We start from the raw sequence: 20,285 nt of genomic DNA, 5'->3' as shown, positions 1-20,285 counted from the left end.
AGACTGTCCACAGAGGAAGCAGGTTGAACAAATGGGTGTAAGCAGAGGAGGCCAAGAACTGCGATGAGGCCGGGTGTATCATCTGACGAGGGAGGATGCTAATGCAAGCTCGTCTTTCTTAATACACCTGTGCGAGTGTTAATTGATCTTGGATCGACACATTCATTTATTTCACATGCGTTAGTACAAAGTTTGAATTTGGAATTGGAGGGTTTGGAATGTCCTATACTTGTGGCTACTCCTTTAGGGAAGCAAGTGGAAACTAGCACGGGATATAGGGAAGGAAGGGTTGAGTTGGGTGATAGTGAATTTGCACTTGAACTCACGTCATTAGAAATCCAAGATTTTGACATGATACTTGGAATGGATTTTCTGTCCAAATATACGGCCCGAATTGATTGTCAGACGAAAAGAGTAGAACTCCAAAATAACCAAGGAATTTGGGAAAAATTTCGGGGATAAGAGAGTGATAAAAAGATTAAGTGGATCACGGCCCTCAAAGCTATCAAAATGCTTGAGAATGGAGATTATGGGTACTTGGCAGGGGTGCAAGTAGAAAATAAGAAAGTGGAACTTGAGGAGACACCGGTAGTTAATGAATTTTCTGATGTGTTTCTCGAAAATTTACCTGGATTACCCCCTCAAAGAGAAATTGAATTTTCTATAGAGGTTGTACCAGGAACAAATCTCATATCCATATCTCCGTATAAAATGGCACCAGCAGAACTAAAAGAGTTTAGAAGTCAGTTGCAGGACTTTTTGGACAAGGGGTTTATTCAACCCAGTACCTCACCTTGGGGAGCACCTGTGTTGTTCGTTAAAAAGAAAGACAGAAGTCTGAGGATGTGTATTGATTATAGGCAGCTAAACAAAGTGACTATTAAAAATAAGTATCCTCTCCCTAGGATTGATGAATTGTTTGATCAGTTGCAGGGTGCTAAGATATTTTCCAAAATTGATTTGACATCTGGTTATTATCAGTTGAGGATTAAGAAAGAGGATATTCCAAAGACTGCCTTTAGATCTCAGTATAGACACTATGAGTACCCATATGTGTATTGATTATAGACAACTGAACAAAGTGACTATTAAAAATAAGTATCCTCTCCTTAGGATTGATGAATTGTTTGATCAGTTGCAGGGTGCCAAGACATTTTCCAAAATTGATTTAAGGTCTGGTTATTATCAGTTGAGGATTAAGAAAGAGGATATTCCAAAGACTGCCTTTAGATCTCGGTATGGACACTATGAGTACCTCGTGATGCCTTTTGGATTAACTAATGCGCCTGCAGCCTTTATGGATTTAATGAACCGGGTGTTCAAACCATATTTAGATCAATTTGTAATTGTGTTTATTGATGACACTGTAACGCCTCCTCATCTCAAATAATACGGTAGGTTTACACCTAGTTGTCCAAAAGGCGTTAGGAAACCCTAGCAGCGAAAACAACGGATCGAACCTGCCGAAATATTTGTAGGGTTCCCATGCAAGCTAAATATGCACAATTCTTCCGTTAAAATAACATGTAAGTCCAGCATAACAAAAGGAGGTACAAATTTCCAAATAGTTACAGCACTTCCGAATATAATTACATAAAATGATAAGATAATGTTTAAACGTCCACTAATTCTTTCCCGTGTGCCTCGCTTGCTTCCTTAGTCCCTGGCACACCAACCATACCTGGAACGCAGAACGTTCCAGGGGCATCAACCCAAGTCAGATTACAAAAATCCAAGTGAGATGTTCTCAAGAAATGAATAGCTCATGTATGAAAATGCAAGTATGCAAAAATAAAACCCCATTTGTGGAAGCCATGCCAGCGTGTTGCAATCACCCCCGCGCATGCCATGCTCACCTCAAACATGCATATGTGACTCCGTGAGTCACTCATGGCGGCCACTAGCTTGCCACAACAACCACATGCCATGAAGTGATGAAATAAGTGAAATTTCATGCCAAACAAAGGAAGTAAGTGATCATGTCCACATATAACACAAATGAATCAAATGATGACCAATATGAAGCGCAAAAGATGTAGAGAACCACTCACACTTGCTGTATTTCTTGTTGGTCCACTGATTTTACGAAATTTAGCCCTTTTAAGCTGCAATTTCATACAATACGGGTCACCAAACTAAAATATTTTTACATAGGATTGTAGGAAATCATTTAAGGAGAATACCATAAAAATTTCAATGCAAAAGGCCTAGCCACGCGCCACTAGAAGGGTGGCCACGCGCGGCTGCGGCAGGCGCGTGTGTCACACGCGCCGAGCCCCTGGTTCTTACGGATTTTGTTTTTGATGTTTAAAACGGCCATAACTCCTTCATTTTAACTCCGATTCGACTTTCGTTTGAACCTACGGACTCCCCTTTCAGTGTATTACGATCCTACGAAAAGAAAAGTGGCTTACCTCTTTGGTTTCTTCAGAGTAGGGTCAGGCTCGTGCTTCCGAAGTCGAGAGACATGGAAAACATTATGTATGTTGGACATTATCGAAGGTAATGCAAAATGGTAAGCTACTACCCCGACTCGCTCCAAGATCTCATATGGTCCAATGTATCTAGGTCTCAACTTCCCTTTCTTCTTTCCTTGGGATATTACTTAAGAAGGTATGACCTTTAAGTATACCTTATCACCTGGTTGAAATTCCAAGTCCCTTCTCCGATGGTCTGCATAAGACTTTTGTCTACTCTAAGCCATTCTGATCCGTTCTCGGATTATCTTGATTTTCTCATTTGTTTGTTGCACAATTTCAGGTCCTGTTATTCGCCCTTCTCCCACTTCCGTCCAGCACAAAGGGGTTCTACACTTTCGACCGTAAAAAGCTTCATAGGGGGCCATTCCGACACTGCTATGGAAACTATTATTATATGCAAGCTCAATTAAAGGCAAGTGTTCTTCCCACCCCTTTGAGAAGTCAATTACACACGCTCTCAGCATGTCCTCCAGGGTTTGAGTAATTATGGTTATCTCAAACTTTAAGACTTTTGAGTTAAATCCTCCAATACAATTTCACCAACTCAAGGCTTCTCAAACAAGCCTTTATCATGACAATTATTTTGAGAAGTTATCCTTTATTTTGCATTTAAGTCCTTAAAATCATTTCCATTTGCATGCAAATCCAAAACTTCCATTAAATCACACTTTATTACATCATCCATCATTTACATTATATCCAACCTCTACATTAAATTTTTGGGGTATTACATCCTTATTTTCTCATTCGTCTGCTGTACAATTTCAGGTCCTGTTATTCGCCCTTCTCCCACTTCCGTCCAACACAAAGGGGTTCTACACTTTCGACCGTAGAGAGCTTCGTAGGGGGTCATTCCGACACTGCTATGGAAACTATTATTATATGCAAACTCAATTAAAGGCAAGTGTTCTTCCCATCCCTTTGAGAAGGGACTTGGAATTTCAACCAGGTGATAAGGTATACTTAAAGGTCATACCTTCTCAAGTAATATCCCAAGGAAAGAAGAAAGGGAAGTTGAGCCCTAGATACATTGGACCATATGAGATCTTGGAGCGAGTCAGGGTAGTAGCTTACCGTTTGGCATTACCTTCGACAATGTCCAACATACATAATGTTTTTCATGTCTCTCGACTTCGGAAGCACGAGCCTGACCCTACTCAGAAGATTCCTGTGGAGGTTATCGAGCTACGAGAAGATTTAACCTATCCAGAAGAGCCAGTCGAAATTTTGGATACAAAGGAACAAGTGCTAAGAAACAAGATAATACCACTAGTGAAAGTTCTGTGGAGATGTTGAAGTTTGCCTAGAGTTTGTGCGGTAAAAGATCAGTAAAGTATGGAATATTATTGGCTGGAAGTTATTAAACAGTTAGGGTTTTTTAAGCCAAAGTGTAATTAATGTAAACTTTGGGGGTCTAACTGTAATTTCCCTATAGTCATTAGTTATATGGGGGTTCTGCCTCCTCTATAAATAAGAGGGCAAGGCGGCAGTCTAACATCTTCCTCTCTCTTGCCAAGTTCTCTTTTTCTATTGTGAGTATTCTTTGTTCTAGAGAAAGTGAGGCATATGTATTGTGTTCTTGAGTTTTCTTGGAGTGAACAAGGGCTGTACTTGAGCGATAGGATTGAGAGAGAGGTTGGGTTTTGTACCGATCAGTTTCATCCTAATAAAAGGCTGCTCTTGGTGGGTGTTTGAAGGCTGGATGTAGGATTGCCAAAAGGCATTCCGAACCAGGATAAAATCTGCGCCTAATGCTGTTTGGTTTGATCTTTTTATTCTGTTATTTCCTTTTCTGTTGTCCATATATTCTGTTTCTATTCTTTCATTGCATCCGAGAGTGTTTGAGAGGGTTTATGTGAGGGTTTTCTCGCCTAAGGTTGTAACCTAAGAGTCCTAAGGTTAACAATTTGGTATCAGACCCTCCCCTAGGTTCAAGAATTGCTTTCTTGCAAGGTTTCTTTATATTTCTTGTTGATTTAATCTACCTACTGTCTTCGGCCATGGCTGCAACAAGATATGATGTAGAGAAATTCACTGGCCATAATGATTTTGGCCTTTGGAGGATTAAAATGAAAGCTTTACTAGGGAACTTAGGACTGAAATCAGCCTTAGAAGAGGAAGGAAAATTGCCTGAAACTCTCTCGGCAGAACAGAAACAAGAAAGGCTAAAACAGAAAGAGGAAATTGATGAGAAGGCCTTTAATACGTTGATTCTTAGCCTTGGTGATAAGGTTTTAAGAGAAGTATCCAAGATGACCACCGCCCTATCCCTATGGAATAGGTTAGAGACCCTATATCTAACCAAGACCCTTTCTACTCGGTTGTTCTTGAAAACCCGCTTCTTCTCATTTAGAATGGGAGAATGTCAGAAATTGCATGATCATATTGATGATTTTACAAAGCTGTGTTTGGACCTAGAGAACATAGATATCAAGTATGATGATGAGGACAAGGCCCTCATTCTCTTGCATTCTTTGCCTAAGACCTATGAGACCTTTGTTGACATACTAAAGCATGGCAGGGAAAAACTGTCACTTGATGATGTAATTGGAGCTTTAAATTCCAAGGAACTGCAACAAAAGGTAGAGGTAAATAGTTCTCCAGGAGATGCCCTAACAGCTGTGTCTAGGCCGGAAAAGGGGGATCAAAGAAATAAGGATAGGGGAAGATCTAAGTCTAAAAATAGTAGGAGATCTGTTAGGTGTTTCTTATGTCACGAGGAGGGCCACATCAAGAGAAACTGCCCAAACAAGAAGAAAGAAAACCAGCCCCGAATGCTCTAACACCATGTGTGGTTTTGGCTATGAGAATGCGGATGTCCTATAGTTTTTCTAGGTATGCTGGTAGAGTAGCATAGGTCCTAGGTTTAGGGTGTTCTTCTCATAGGAAATGGGTATTTACCCATAGAGACATGGTGGAGGGGGAAATGGTTTGTCTAGACATCAATCTAAGGCCAAGATAATTGGAGATGTGAGAATAGGAAGCATGGTGGAGCTGTTCCAGAATATTAGAAGTTGTAAAAATGTCCCTGTTTTTAAATAAGAAAGTCTAATGTCCTTAGGAATAATTAGATAATGAGAATTGGAGTCCTAAGAAGTTGCAAGGATCTCTTAGAGAGATGGTAGCAACCCTCAAGAATAGAGGATATGTGGTGCATGTTTGCAGGTCTTGTGGATAAGCTGCAGCCACTAAGGATAGCCTATGATTAGTTAGGTTAGCTCATTCCTTGAGGATGGCTCACAATGGTGAGCAAGGACTGGGAAAGGTATCTAAGGCTAGGGATATTAGGGGAGGGGAAAATTTGCAGGTATATAGGAATAGAATCCATGTAGTTTTTTGACTAGGTCTCCATATGTAGTGTTGCCTAGGATGGGATAAGTTAGAAGCCAAAGGTTAAGTTACAAGTGAGATATGGAATTGTCGGGTCTAAGGAGTCTTATGCACTATTTTGAGTGCTAAAGAATAGGCTGTCAAATAGAATCTCTTGTGCAGAAGAGGGATGCACTCTTGTCCAAATGAATGGCATGCAGCCATGTAAATTTGGGGAGAATCTTGGACTTAAATGGAAGATCTCTTAGGTTATAGGGGTGGAGTGCTGAGAAGTGTCTATTTGAGAACTAAGGAAGGTGCTGGAAATGGGGAAAAGTCTAGGAAAAATGCTAGACAAATGGCCATTGATTAAAGCAGCACACGAAGGCTTAATTTTGGATCAAATAGGTATCACTAACAGCCATTATCCATGTGGAATCTAAGGGGAAAAGTGATCCTATAGAGTAGCCCAAAGGAATAGAGGTTAGAGGGAATGGTAAGCAAGGTTGATTGCTTAGAAGGTCTCTCTAGGGATGATGGTAATTCCGGGTGAAGGTATAAGGAATCTGATCCCTTTAGGATAAGTCCAAGGGTTGAATTGTTGAGTGCATGGAAAGCTGTGTGTATTTCAATGGTATGCCTAGGGAAATGTAAGGCAGCTTCATCGGTATTTGTTCATGAAGGATTCTCAAGGTATAGCTGAGTGTCAAGATCAGTTTTGAGAGTGAAGAATAAAGGGAGAAGCTAGAATTTCTAAGGCATAGAGGTTGAAATAGGATTTGGATAGCTTAAAGCAGCCTAGGTTACCCAATCTTAAGCATATCTTGATTCCCTGGTAGATAGTTAGAGGAGAGTTAAGAAAAGAAGTCTAGCAGTCTTGTTCTGAAACAAACATGAGAAGAAAGGCAGTGGTAAAGCCTAAAGGCCGGATTTTTGGGAGCTAGGAATGGAGTCTAGCTGTGAAAGGTCAATCCGGGTGAGGTGCATTGTGTTTGTAATGCTGTGTAAAATTTTAAACCCTTGAGGAGGATAATTTTTAATAAGAGTTGCAGGTTTAGTTATTGCAGCTAGGATTTATCCAAAGAGTGGTCCATTATTATGTTTTACAGCATTGATATGTTTTTCTTTGATGTGTTTGTGTTTGATTTGATTAGGTTTGTGTCCATCACTCATGTGGAGAGCAGGTTTTTTTTTTGGCTATCGGATGAAGAACTCAAGGCAAATGGTGGAGATTTGTTGAAGTTTGCCTAGAGTTTGTGCGGTAGAAGATCAGTAAAGTATGGAAGATTATTGGCTGGAAGTTATTAAACAGTTAGGATTTTTTAAGCCAAAGTGTAATTAATGTAAACTTTGGGGGTCTAACTGTAATTTCCCTATAGTCATTAGTTATATGGGGGTTCTGCCTCCTCTATAAATAAGAGGGCAAGGCGGCAGTCTAACATCTTCCTCTCTCTTGCCAAGTTCTCTTCTTCTATTGTGAGTATTCTTTGTTCTAGAGAAAGTGAGGCATATGTATTGTGTTCTTGAGTTTTCTTGGAGTGAACAAGGGCTGTACTTGAGCGATAGGATTGAGAGAGAGGTTGGGTTTTGTACCGATCAGTTTCATCCTAATAAAAGGCTGCTCTTGGTGGGTGTTTGAAGGCTGGATGTAGGATTGCCAAAAGGCATTCCGAACCAGGATAAAATCTGCGCCTAATGCTGTTTGGTTTGATCTTTTTATTCTGTTATTTCCTTTTCTGTTGTCCATATATTCTGTTTCTATTCTTTCATTGCATCCGAGAGTGTTTGAGAGGGTTTATGTGAGGGTTTTCTCGCCTAAGGTTGTAACCTAAGAGTCCTAAGGTTAACAAGAGACATCACAACATTGAGGAAGCTACTTGGGAAAGGGAAGAAGAGATTCGGCAAAACTATCCAAACCTCTTTGACTTTATGGAGACTTAAAGAAATTTCGGGGACGAAATTTATTTTAAGGGAGAGGATGTAATACCCCAAAAATTTAATGTAGAGGTTGGATATAATGTAAATGATGGATGATGTAATAAAGTGTGATTTAATGGAAGTTTTGGATTTGTATGCAAATGAAAATGGTTTTAAGGACTTAAATGCAAAATAAAGGATAACTTCTCCAAATAATTGTTATGATAAAGGCTTGTTTGAGAAGCCCTAAGTGCTGCTTCCTTCCCGCGTTCTTATCCTCGGGTTCCTGCACTTCTGCCTTTAAAGCATTCATTCGAACAAGATTACTTTCAACCGTCAAAGCTTGCATAACAACCTCTGAATAAGTACGGGCCCCTGTGATAGCCCTCATAGTGTAAATAGTAGTTGTGCATGTCCATTTACACAGTACTATTATACTTCATATTAGACCACCATATTTTATATCACTATCAACTAATTACATCCTTGTTATATATATGTACAGCTACTATTTTGTTACATAACTGTTAAACACTACCACCTATGTCATTCAAGTTATCCTTTATTTTGCATTTAAGTCCTTAAAACCATTTTCATTTGCATGCAAATCCAAAACTTCCATTAAATCACACTTTATTACATCATCCATCATTTACATTATATCCAACCTCTACATTAAATTTTTGGGGTATTACATCTAGTGACTGTCAGTGTCCCTAGGTATAACACATGCACATTAATGGAGAGATCAAAGCACATGTTGAAACATCAATATTTGTATGGGTAAAAATCAGTGAACGCCACTTAACTTTGAGGTATATTTCATGCAGGTTACTATAGCTTGTAATATATTATTCATTAAACTTGTATTTGTGTCATAATATCACTGCCCACACTAGTGAAAACTGAGAAAGACTTTACTCTGATCGTTTTTTACTTTAATTGTAGCCCTTGGTCTTTTACACAAAAAAAACATCATATAACAAAACTCTTCTCATCTCTAATTATGCTTATCCATTACCGTGGGTGATGACAATGTGATATAAGTACAAGTTCAGTAACAAATTCATCACAAATTGAATTTGCTGACTTGCTTGAAATTTAATCCAAAGCTCAGAGACTGGCAATAATTTTTATCCAATTTTTATTGTTCTGGAGACACAAAGTCCAAAGGTCTAAGAAAAGCAATTGTCATTGAGAAGAGCTTATAAGCAATCCAAGTCCGTTGATCCAACATTTACTCTCAACAAGCAGCCATATTGTTCCTACTAAGTGGGATTCACTGCATGAATTGTAGCTCACCAATCATCTTCTGTAAGCCCATTATATGCCCTGTCATACTTAAAAGTTTTTCAAAATTTTCTTTAGTTTTTTTTTTTTCCTTTTTTGGCTGAAACATAAACAAGAAGCTCACTAGACAGAGCAACTGCACTGGGGACCCAGTCTATGGAAAACAACACTAACCCACAAATAGCTCACAACAGGAATGTGAAACAAGAGCAACCTAGAACAACACAAAACCAAACCTCCAAGAGCACACACAGGCAAGAAACAGGGGGCTGAAAGCCAAGCAAAAACAAAAGAAAAACTCAACCAAAACCAGGAAAACTCCATCCATGACGGAAGAGAGGGCTCTAATTCTTTAGTTATTCTCTCTCTTTAATTACAAACTTCTTTTGCTCCATCCACTCCCCTCCAATTTACTTCTATGCTTCTTCACATTTCCAAACCATATTTGCACATCTTATCTTTAATAGATTCATTCCAATCTTATTATAGATAATCTCATTTCCAATTGTTGTATTTCAAGTTCTATGAAAGGATTTGTCACAACCCCAAGGGCATAGGAGTAATTGTTCTATTGCATGTATTCTTCTTGGTTGTACCTTAGGCTGTTGTAGTGTTGTACTTGCAGTTTGTTACTAACTGAAGGGATGTAACAGCCTATAAATAGGCTAAAGTAGGAGAAAATAGGGTATTGTTGAATGAATTGAATTCTGTTTTTGTTGATTCTCATAGGATACACAAAAGAAAGGAGAAGGAAGGTTGAGTAATTATCCATTAGAAGATTGGAAGCTGATCTAACCATAGTTACCTAGTTCGTGGAATGCTCGGTATGTGGAACGCAGTACGGGGACGTGGTACACCACTTTTCCCGGGATGCGGTACATGGGGTTAGGTTTCATCGGTTCGCCACTTGGGGTCATGGTATGCTTTGGTGTGCCAAAGTGGAACGCCGATGAATATATAAATTTTTTAAAAAATATCTTAGATTTTTTGACCATATAAATTAGGAAATAGGAACTAATAAATAAATTTATGTCACATAACTAATAAATTAATCTATAACTCACATAACTAATAAATTAATCTATAACTCACATAACTGATATTGCTTAATGAAAATGAAATAAATTTATGTTTTTCATGTAACTAAGGTTAGTAATTTAGAAGTTTTATATTTGATATTATTTTACATAATAAATTTTATTCTTTTTTATTTAATTTATAAATTTTATATTTGACGTTATTTTAATATGCAATGAGATGTTTCCCATGTATTCTAGAAAATACAATGAGAATTATGGGATGTGGAGTTCCAATAAAAATTTCAGCCAAAAAATCAAAACACAACTCACGAGAGGTGGTTGTGCCTCTCTGTAGAGCAAACCCACCAGCTGCTCTCCACTAGCTACTACAACTTGAAGCCTCACAGTGGAAAAAGGAAACCTCATCTTCATCTTCTACAACTTGAAACTTGAAGTACTCCATCGTTCAAGAAGCTTCAAAGATTTGTTGTCCATCGTCATCCGTATTCCGTAGTCACCTCTATTTGGAGATGAGAAGCTCGAACGGTGGGGAACTTGCTACAACCTTTCTTCAAAAATTATATAGATTTGATCCTCGTCGCTGCTTCCCCTTCTTGACAAAAACCATGAGTTGTTGTAGAAAGAAAGGAAGAGTTGTTGTATAGAGAAAGGAAGAAGACAATATCGATAGAGAGAGAGGAAGAAGATGGCAACAGGGACCCGGGTCTTCATTACTAGAGAACTGGGACGCGTCCCCAAGCGTTCCAAGACGCAAACGCACCGCGTTCCAGTGCACACATACTGGAACGCGGTGCTGGGGGGGGGGGCGTATTAGGTAACTATGGATCTAACCTTTGTTTTTTAGAAATTTCTAAAATCAGTTTAGGATACTTTCTTAATTCCAGTATAGGGCACTTTCCTAGAACTTTGTATAGGTAATCTTTCCTAATTTTAACTATTGTAATCTTTCCTATGTTGCAATTCCTCAACCCTATAAGTAGGGTTGTATTGTTGTGTGTAAATAATGAATGAAAGTATTTCATTCTCACATGGTATCAGAGCCTTTGTGATCGACTCTTGTTGTCTTCCTATTTTGATCTAAATCCCAATGTGCCTTCATTACACTGTATTGTTCCCTTTCATCCTACTTGTTCAACCAATTGTTCCTCTAAATATGTCAGAAATCTCTGAGATTACTCCGTCCATAGCAACATGAGAGGTTGTCTCATTCGATCAACCAACCAAAATCCTCCTACCAATGAGCTGTCGGGAATGCATCATTCCTACTGCCTAGATGGCAGAAACTACCTTCAATGGTCAAAGCTTGTGAGGACGTTCCTAAAAGGTTGAGGAAAGATAGCCCACTTAACTGAACTAGCCCCCAAGACATTACATCCCACATTCACAGCATGGGATATTGAGGATTCCGTGATCATGTCCTAGCTTTGGAGTTCTATGCAGCCTGAGATAAGCAAAAATTACATGTTTTTATCTTCTGCAAAGGATATTTGGGATACTGTTAAACGTTACTCTAAAGTACAAGATGCCTTAGTGATATTTGAGATTAAGACAAAAATAAGTAGTACTAAGCAAAGGTCATCAACAGTAACCGATTACTATAACAAAATTAATGGATATTGGCTTGAACTATATCACTACCAAAATACTAAGATGGTGTGCAGTGAGGATGTAGTCACCCTTAATACCATATTTGAACGAGACAGAATTGTAGAATTCTTGGCATGTCTTAATGCCGAGTATGATCAGGTAAGGGTACAAGTTTTTGGAAGAGAAAAACTTCCATCTCTCAGTGAAGTTTTTTCTATAATCCAGAGTGAGGAGTATCAAAGGATAGCTATACTCAGTGAAACCAATTCTGAGGGATCATCCATGATGACTAGTAAAGGGGAAGGAACTAGATTCATATCTCAGCCAGGGAAGCCTAACTTGCACCCAAAATCACAAAACCGAGAAAGGTTGTGGTGCACCTATTGTAAGAAGCCAAAACACACTCGAGAAACATGCTTTAAACTGCATGGGAAGAAGGCAGTTCTAATAAGATGGGAGGTTTCAAGAGTTTATCCTCTCTAAAAACCAAGCCTATCTCACAAACAATGAGTAGGAGGAAGCCCCCACAGATAAGATAAGGCAGAGTCAGCTGTCGAATCTGACGTAAATCGATTGAGTACAGATGAAATCAGTAAGCTCAAGAGTTTCATGAGGACTATTCAAGATGGGACTTGCTCTCTAGCACAAACAGACACTTGTTTTCACTCTTACTCTTTTACTGCCTCACAAACCAATAGAAATAATTTGTGGATTCTAGACTCAAGGGCTATTAACCATATTTCTTATGATATAAATGTATTTGAAATAGGGTTGCAGTTGAACCAAGCCGAGCTTCGCTGAGCTCAGGCTCGACTCGACAAATCTGAGCTCAAGCTCGACACGATAATCAAGTAATCAACAAATATCAAATATGATAATCAACAACAACAACAACAACATATCCAGCCTTTATCCCACTATGTGGGGTCGACTACATGAATTCTAGATTTCCATGTATTTCTGTCTTTTGTCATATCCTCATTTAGATCCATATATTTCATATCAAATTTTAATGTCTCTCCCAAAGTCTTCTTGGGTCTACCTCTACCTCTTTTTGTGACTAATTGTTCCATTTTATCAACTCTCCTCACAGGAGCGTCTCTTACTCTCCTTCTCACATGACCAAACCATCTTAGTCTAGTCTCTCTCATCTTCTCCTCGATTGGCACTACTCCTACCTTATTACGAATAACTTCATTTCTAATTTTATCCTTTCTTGTATGTCCGCACATCCATCTTAACATCCTCATCTCCGCTACACTCGTCTTTTGCTCATACTGGTATTTGACTACCCAACATTCTGAGCCATACAGCAAGACTGGTCTTATAGCTGTTCTATAAAATTTTTCTTTCAATTTTAATGGGATTTTACCATCACATAACACCCCCGATGCATTTCTCCATTTTAGCCGACCTGCCTTAATTCTATGTGCGACATCCTCGTGGATTTCTCCATCTTTTTGAATCACTGATCCCAAATATCGAAAATGGTCTTTTCTTTGTAAGATTTGGTCTTCTAATTTTATTATAACATCATCCACTCTTGCATTTTTACTAAATTTGCATTCCATATATTCTATTTTCTTTCTACTTAACTTAAATCCCTTAAATTCTAAATTGTTTCTCCACAACTCAAGCTTAGTGTTCACTCCTTCTTTTATTTCATCCACCAACACTATGTCGTCTACAAATAGCATACACCATGGCACATCTATCTGAATATCTTTAGTGAGTTCATCCATTACTAAGGCAAATAAGTATGGACTTAGTGCAAAACCTTAATGCAGTCCTATTGTAGTTGTAAATGGTTCAGTATCCCCTCCGCATGTTCTGACCCTTGTCTCTACACCATGATACATGTCCTTAAGGGCTTGTATATAGGCTATTTTGACTCATTTCTTCTCTAAAACCCTCCATAATACTTCTCTAGGGACCCTATCATAGGTCTTTTCTAGATCTATAAACACCATATGTAGATCCTTCTGATGATCTCAATACCTTTCCATTAGACGCCTCAGTAAATATATAGCTTCCATTGTTGACCTACTAGGCATGAAACCAAACTGATTTTCTAACACCTTTGTCTCCTTTCTAAGCCTCTGCTTTATTACTCTCTCCCAGAGTTTTATGGTATGACTCATTAACTTAATTCCTCTATAATTTTCACAGTTTTGAACATCTCATTTGTTCTTGTATATAGGAACCAAAGTACTCTTCCTCCACTCATCTGGCATCTTTTTTTATTTAAGGATGGCGTTAAATAGTTGCGTTAGCCAGGAGATGCCCTCTTCTCCCATGCATTTCCATGCTTCTATTGGTATTTATCTGGTCCCACTGCCTTATGATTTTTCATCTTTTTTAATGCTTGCCTTATTTCATTTGAACTTATGCGTCGATAGAATGTGTAGCTCACATTCCCTTCGGAGTTACTAAGATGTCCCAACCTAACTCTTGTGTCCCCACCATCATTGAATAATTTTGTGAAATACTCCTTCCATCTCTCCTTAATCGCTCCCTCATTTACTAAAACATTTTGATTGTCATCTTTTATGCATTTCACTTGATTTAAATCCCGTGTTTTTCTTTCTCTTGCTTTAGTTAATTTATATATATCTCTTTCTCCATCTTTTGTATCAAGTCGTTTATATAGATTCTCATATGCTTTTGACCTTGCTTCGCTAACAGCTCTTTTTGCTGCCTTTTTTGCTTCTTTCTAATTTTTTTAATTTTCTTCATTGTTGCATTGATATACCGCCTTATAGCAAGTTTTCTTATTTTTAATTTTCAATTGTACCTCTTCATTCCACCACCAAGACTCCTTAAGGTTAGGGGCTCTACCATTTGTCTCTCCAAGGACTACCTTTGTCGTACTTCTCAGAGCATTAGCCATTTCTTTCCACATTTGGTTTGTCTGTCTTTCTCCATTCCATTCCCTTCTACCCCTTAATTTTTCTTTGAAGATTAGTTGTTTTTCCCCTTTTAAATTCCACCACCTGATTCTTGGATTTTGTTTTATGTAATTTTTTCTCTTCCAATTTCTTACTTGGACGTCAAGTACTAGAAGTCTATGTTGAGTAGTCAAACACTCTCCCGGTATCACCTTACAATTCCTACAACATAACCGATATAACATCAACGTGATAATCAAGTAATAATTTCACAAATTACAACAAACATAATATTGTTCACCATGCAATAAGAAAATCGAGTTACTTGTCTAATTGTTTTCAAAATACAACATGATCAAAGTTACAGTAAAGATGTTTTCAAATTTAACTTCAAACTAGCTGCTCCACATATCAACCTGCAATTTGAAATTACAATATTAAAAGCCATGTAATTTCCTTATTGGACTTTAGAGTGTTGGATTAAAAGCCATGTTCACTGAATTTCACCAAAACAGTAATAAGAACCCATATCTACCAAAACCAAATCCACTCATCCAATGGAATCCATGAGCCTAGTTTTCCACCGCAGTATGCATATGGACATGGAAGATAAACAATAGACAAAAACTCTTAACAATAAATAGCAGTATGCATATCGACATGAAAGATAAACCATAGACAAAGACTCGACGATACCCTATTTCATAACAAGAAACATATAAAATATTGGCATGGTATTCAAAAAAATAACCACTGAGAGGAGGCTGTGCGGCGGCGGCGAGAGGCGGAAGAGGGAGGATGCGGCGGCGGGCGGCAGTGGTAGGCGACGGCCCTGCAGCGGCAAGCTTCAGAAAGGGCAGCAGCGAGAGGCGGTGAAGAGGGCGGCGGTGAGAGACGGCGAGAGGCTGCAGAGAGGCGGTGCCCCTCTTCTTCTCTGAAGCCGGCGGCGAGAGGCTGAGGCGGCGATCTTCGTTTCTGAAGCCAGCGGCGAGAGACTCCGGCGCGGGCGAAGAGGTTATGCCGTTGCGGGTCTTCTTCGTTCTTCCCTCTTCAAAACGCAGTCAGCCAGTGAACTGGAAGCACAAATTAGGGTGTGTTTTACAATTTATAATATATAAAATATATAAAAATTTAATCAGCATATTACTTATGTACAAATTTATATATGTTTAAATAATTAATATTTTTTCATAAAACCATTATTTGTATATATATATTAATGTAACATTATACAATTAATACTAGTCTTATTTAAAATTAATAATAACTCTAATTATATTATTAATTACTAATATAACTATTACGAACTATTATTGATTTTAGATAGAATTGTAATAAATTTTACAATATCGTGTCAATTTATATATTTTGTTTATAGATAAAATATTTAGAATGTGCATTTAATAGTGTTTGTAATGATTAATTTTTTAAAATTTAATATAACGTTAGTCAAGTAAACTAAGTTGTTAAACTCAAGGATAAGTAAATAATATTTTGACAATAACAATAATATTTTTATGATATAAATATATTTTTTACTCATATAAAAAGTAAATTATTTTTATTTAAATTAAATGTGAATGTAAAAAATAAATTTATTTTGAATTAAATGTGGGTTGTCTTTAAATATGTTTCATTATTTTGATTATTTATATCTCGAAACTTTATGTTTCAATTTTCATGTTTTGATAAATGTATTTATTATTCATATAAAAAATAATATATTTTAAATTAAATGTGGTTACAAAAACTAAATTTATTTTGAATTAAATATGAATTATCTTTAGGCATATTTATTTTTTTTTTATTATTTATGTCTCGAAAGCTTATATTCGAATTTTCATATGTTGATAAATATATTTCTTACTAAAAAATAAATTTATTTTGAATTAAATATGAGTTGTTTTTAGACATATTTCCTTATTTTGTTTATTATTGTCTAAAAAAATCTAAAGTTTTTTGAATTTCAAATTTTATATTGAACTATCTCTTTAACAACTCATTTTTCAGATAATATATATATAGGGTAAGTATAAATGCTCGAGTATAACAAATTTGGTAGAACATTCAAATAAGGGTGAGAAGGCTCAAAGTGTTATAAATGTGCTGCCCGGTGAAAATCTCGATCATTTGTGACTTGTTTGATATTGTTTCTGGTTTTAAATTTGTTATTTTTACTCATTGTTGTGTAAAGTTGTTGTATTTGTTAACTTTGTGCTAAAGATTTTTACTTACACAATGGATTGTTTGTTGGTTAAAACTCAAAGTAAAAGGTAGTGTTTATTTTCCTTAATAGAACCTCAAAATAAGTATTGAGATATAGAATTAGACTATTTAGAACCAAATCTCTATAAATTTATATTGTTACTAGTGGTTTTGTGATTTTTTTATTTTTAATTGTATTACAATCACCGTATATTAAGATCATAAATTTAAAAAATTTTAAAATAGTTAACGTTATTAATTTTTGAAAAATTCAATTAACTCTTTATTGGGTATTTTTTTGGACAACATAAATATTACTCGAGTGAGATTTACAATTACTTGACACGATATCAATTAAATCTTTTTGATACTAGAGTAAACAATGACTTGACTTGACTATAACTTTTATTTAGTTGATTAATAATTTAGGTTCATAAACTCACGCTCTATATGATAATTTGTAGTTTTTTACTTGACTAAAGTACTACTTAGTCAATCAATTATTTGGTTTATTAAAGTAATGTTATTCCATCACATATTTTAATAAAATAAATATATAATCGATTAATTTCTTAAATATTTAGATCTTACTTTATTAAAAAAAAAATTTAGTCGAGTACAACACTTATTAGTTGTTACTCAACTAAATATTTATTTACTCAATTAAAATAATAATTACTTTATTAAGTCACAACATATAATATTTTACTATCAACACACTCTAATAGGGTGAAAGTGTATTCAAGTTTTGCATTTAATTTATCATCGTCAAAACATTTTCAAAATTACACTAAACAAAATTTATGGATATTATTATAAGAATTTAAAATTTGATAATTTTATATTAAACAATAATTTTATAAAATTGTGAATAACTTTATTACCGTATTTATAAACAAGAACATTCACAAGCTATTCGTGAACTTATAATAAAACCTGATTATGAGCCTCTAAACAAACCAGCTCATAAGCCTACAATCAAGTTTACTTGCGAGCCTCTAATCGAGCCACCTTGTGATCTAACAAGTCGAGATTTATTGAGTTTGAACTAGACTTATTTAAAAATTGAGTTTTAAAGTTATGCTTAAACTCGATTCATTTATCTTAACGAATAAACTGAACATCAAGCTGCTAAAGAATGACCTAGTTCATTCGCATCCCTAAACAAAACACAGATGCAATAGGTGGTTGGATGATAGATACTAAGGGAAATTAGTCTGAGTGCCCAATTTACCTAAATGAGAGACTTGTGAGAGACTCACGAAAAAACTTGAGAAAGATTCACGAGATACTCGTGAGAAACTTGCAATAAACTTGGTTAAGGGCCTAGTATGTATAATTGTCAGAACAGGTAGATTCTATGGCACACACCAAGAGGGGGGGTGAATTGGTGATTTTAAAAACTTGATTTAAAACTTTGAAATCCTTTTGATGGAAAATTCGATGCAAGTGGGGATTATTGAATTGCTTGAAATAATAAATGAAATAAAACCACAAGCACAAGAGAAGAACACAAATGATTTATAGTGGTTCGGCTTAACCCAAGCCTAATCCACTACCTTAGCTCCTCACTAAGGATTTTTCAAACCATCCACTAAAACCCCCTACTTAAACCAAGTAGGTCCTCTAGTCCGAGACTAGGAATTACAACCTCCCACTCAAATGGGCCCTCTAACTACACAAGCTAAGAAAATAACAACGATACAAATGAAAGAGATAAGCTAAGAGTTAACACTCTTAGTCACAAGTTCTCTCACAATGAAAACTAGGCTTAAGAATAGATTTACAATGATATAACGAAGTCTTGCATAGAAAAATATAAAATTGAAAGTACAGAGAACACTGTAAGCTCAAATAAAATTCATTCTCGTCCATTAGCCTTCTCTTGATCATCTATGACATGTATATATAAGTGTCCCACGAAGTTGAAGAGAAATATAGCCGTTTGGAGCCGTTGGGATTTGAAAAAAATAGCCGTTGGAACTTTCTGCAAAAAGAAATAGTCGACAAAAGAAATATATAGTTGACTATTTTTACAACTAAAGCAAGAAATAGTCGACAGACAAAACGAATAGTCAACTATTTTATAACACAAAATTTCAATAGTCGACAGACACATTCCAATAGTCGACAGATGCTGAGATATGAAGAAATTTTTGAAACTTATGAACAAAAATAGTCGACAGATCAAAAGGCATAGTCGACTATTTTTACTCAATAGTCGACAGATGCTAAAATAGTCGACAGATGCTTAAATAGTCGACAGAACATCAAAAATAGTCGACTATTTTGAAGTATAGTCGACAGAATGATCCTGATAGTCGACTATTCTATAGAAAATCTTGAATTTTCAATACATCCTTATTCGATTCTTTTAAAACCTCATTTTGATTATCTTGAAAGTAAGTTGAGATTATCAAAAGTATATTTTGAAACAAATCACTCTCAACAAGCAAGTTTTTCAAATCACTCTCAACCATACTCAATATTTCTTCTATAAATTTTCATATCTTGCTTCAAAGCTTATATACTAAAAATTCATTTTCTCATTCATATAATTCACATGATAGAAATTGATTTTTATATAGACATTCATCAAAATCATTTCATTACTAAGAGATATTAGATATCAAAATACTAGGAGATAGTTTTCTAAAATGAACACTTTCTAAAATGAACACACTTTCAAAAACATGTTCTAGTTGGTCTTTTGCCTTAGAACAATTTTAGCTCTATGTTGACCAATGACTTCAAAGCTAATTTGAAAATCATTTTAGGAGATTTTTTTAAGACTAAAAACTTGACTTTGCAAATCTCTAACTAAAATAGAAAATCATAAATCTTTTTGGTTTTCATTTTAACAATGCACTTGAAATTGATTTTGTTGAAAACCACTACCTTACCTTGATTCATGACTTAGGGATTTAATAACACATGTTTTTCATCATCAAAACTAAGCACAAGGGTAGAACATCAATAATAGGGTGATGAGGTCACCTGAGGACTAATATGATCGAGAGACTAAAAAGATCGAGTCAAATTTACCTTTGATGTGGTTATCTACAAATCCAAAAGAGAACTCGCAATGCATGCTAAAGATTGTGGCTCTGATTCCACTTGTCAATCTCATATCCTATATAAATGAGAGTCTAATTTCTAGCAAATATACTCTCATAATTGTGCTCATAATATAGCTTTATTGCCTTTTTTGCATTATGCACTTTGAGCACGGTATTAACTTAGACATCGGACGGTTCGCATGGGGAACTCACTCACAACCCTAAGTGTTACGGATAATTGATGGCTCACTTTAGATTGGAAACAGTCTAGTAGTTTGGCCCAACCTCCCGAGGCCCAAGGCAAGGTTGCACATCGCTGATAACCGAGATCAAACCGCGGAACTAAGCGAGCTCACAAAGATGCATTCAGCTCGCTGGCTAATCCGATCAACTTACAAGGCAAAAAGACAGTGTAATAATTGGAGGCGATACCTACCTGCCTTATCAAAAGCAAACCCAATCTCTAGTAATATGGAATCTATTCACCATTTTGTGGAATTGATAAGGAAA

At 36.2% G+C, this 20,285-nt stretch overlaps 1 protein-coding gene across 3 annotated transcripts in view; it reads right to left on the bottom strand.

Annotated features, from left to right (window-relative positions):
- The window catches only part of LOC127789670 (tRNase Z TRZ1), a 35,465-nt gene extending 19,883 nt beyond the window's left edge, over positions 1 to 15,582 (bottom strand). For all 3 annotated transcript variants that reach the window (XR_008020629.1, XR_008020630.1, XM_052318617.1), the window contains exon 1: positions 15,263 to 15,582. The gene's annotated coding sequence lies outside the window, so the exon portion shown is untranslated. The remainder of the gene's footprint in view (positions 1 to 15,262) is intronic.
- Positions 15,583 to 20,285: the final 4,703 nt, after the last annotated feature.

The sequence above is a fragment of the Diospyros lotus genome, chromosome 14 (assembly GCF_014633365.1).
Source record: "Diospyros lotus cultivar Yz01 chromosome 14, ASM1463336v1, whole genome shotgun sequence".
NCBI lineage: Eukaryota > Viridiplantae > Streptophyta > Magnoliopsida > Ericales > Ebenaceae > Diospyros > Diospyros lotus.
This window is presented reverse-complemented; position numbering and strand designations above follow the sequence as displayed.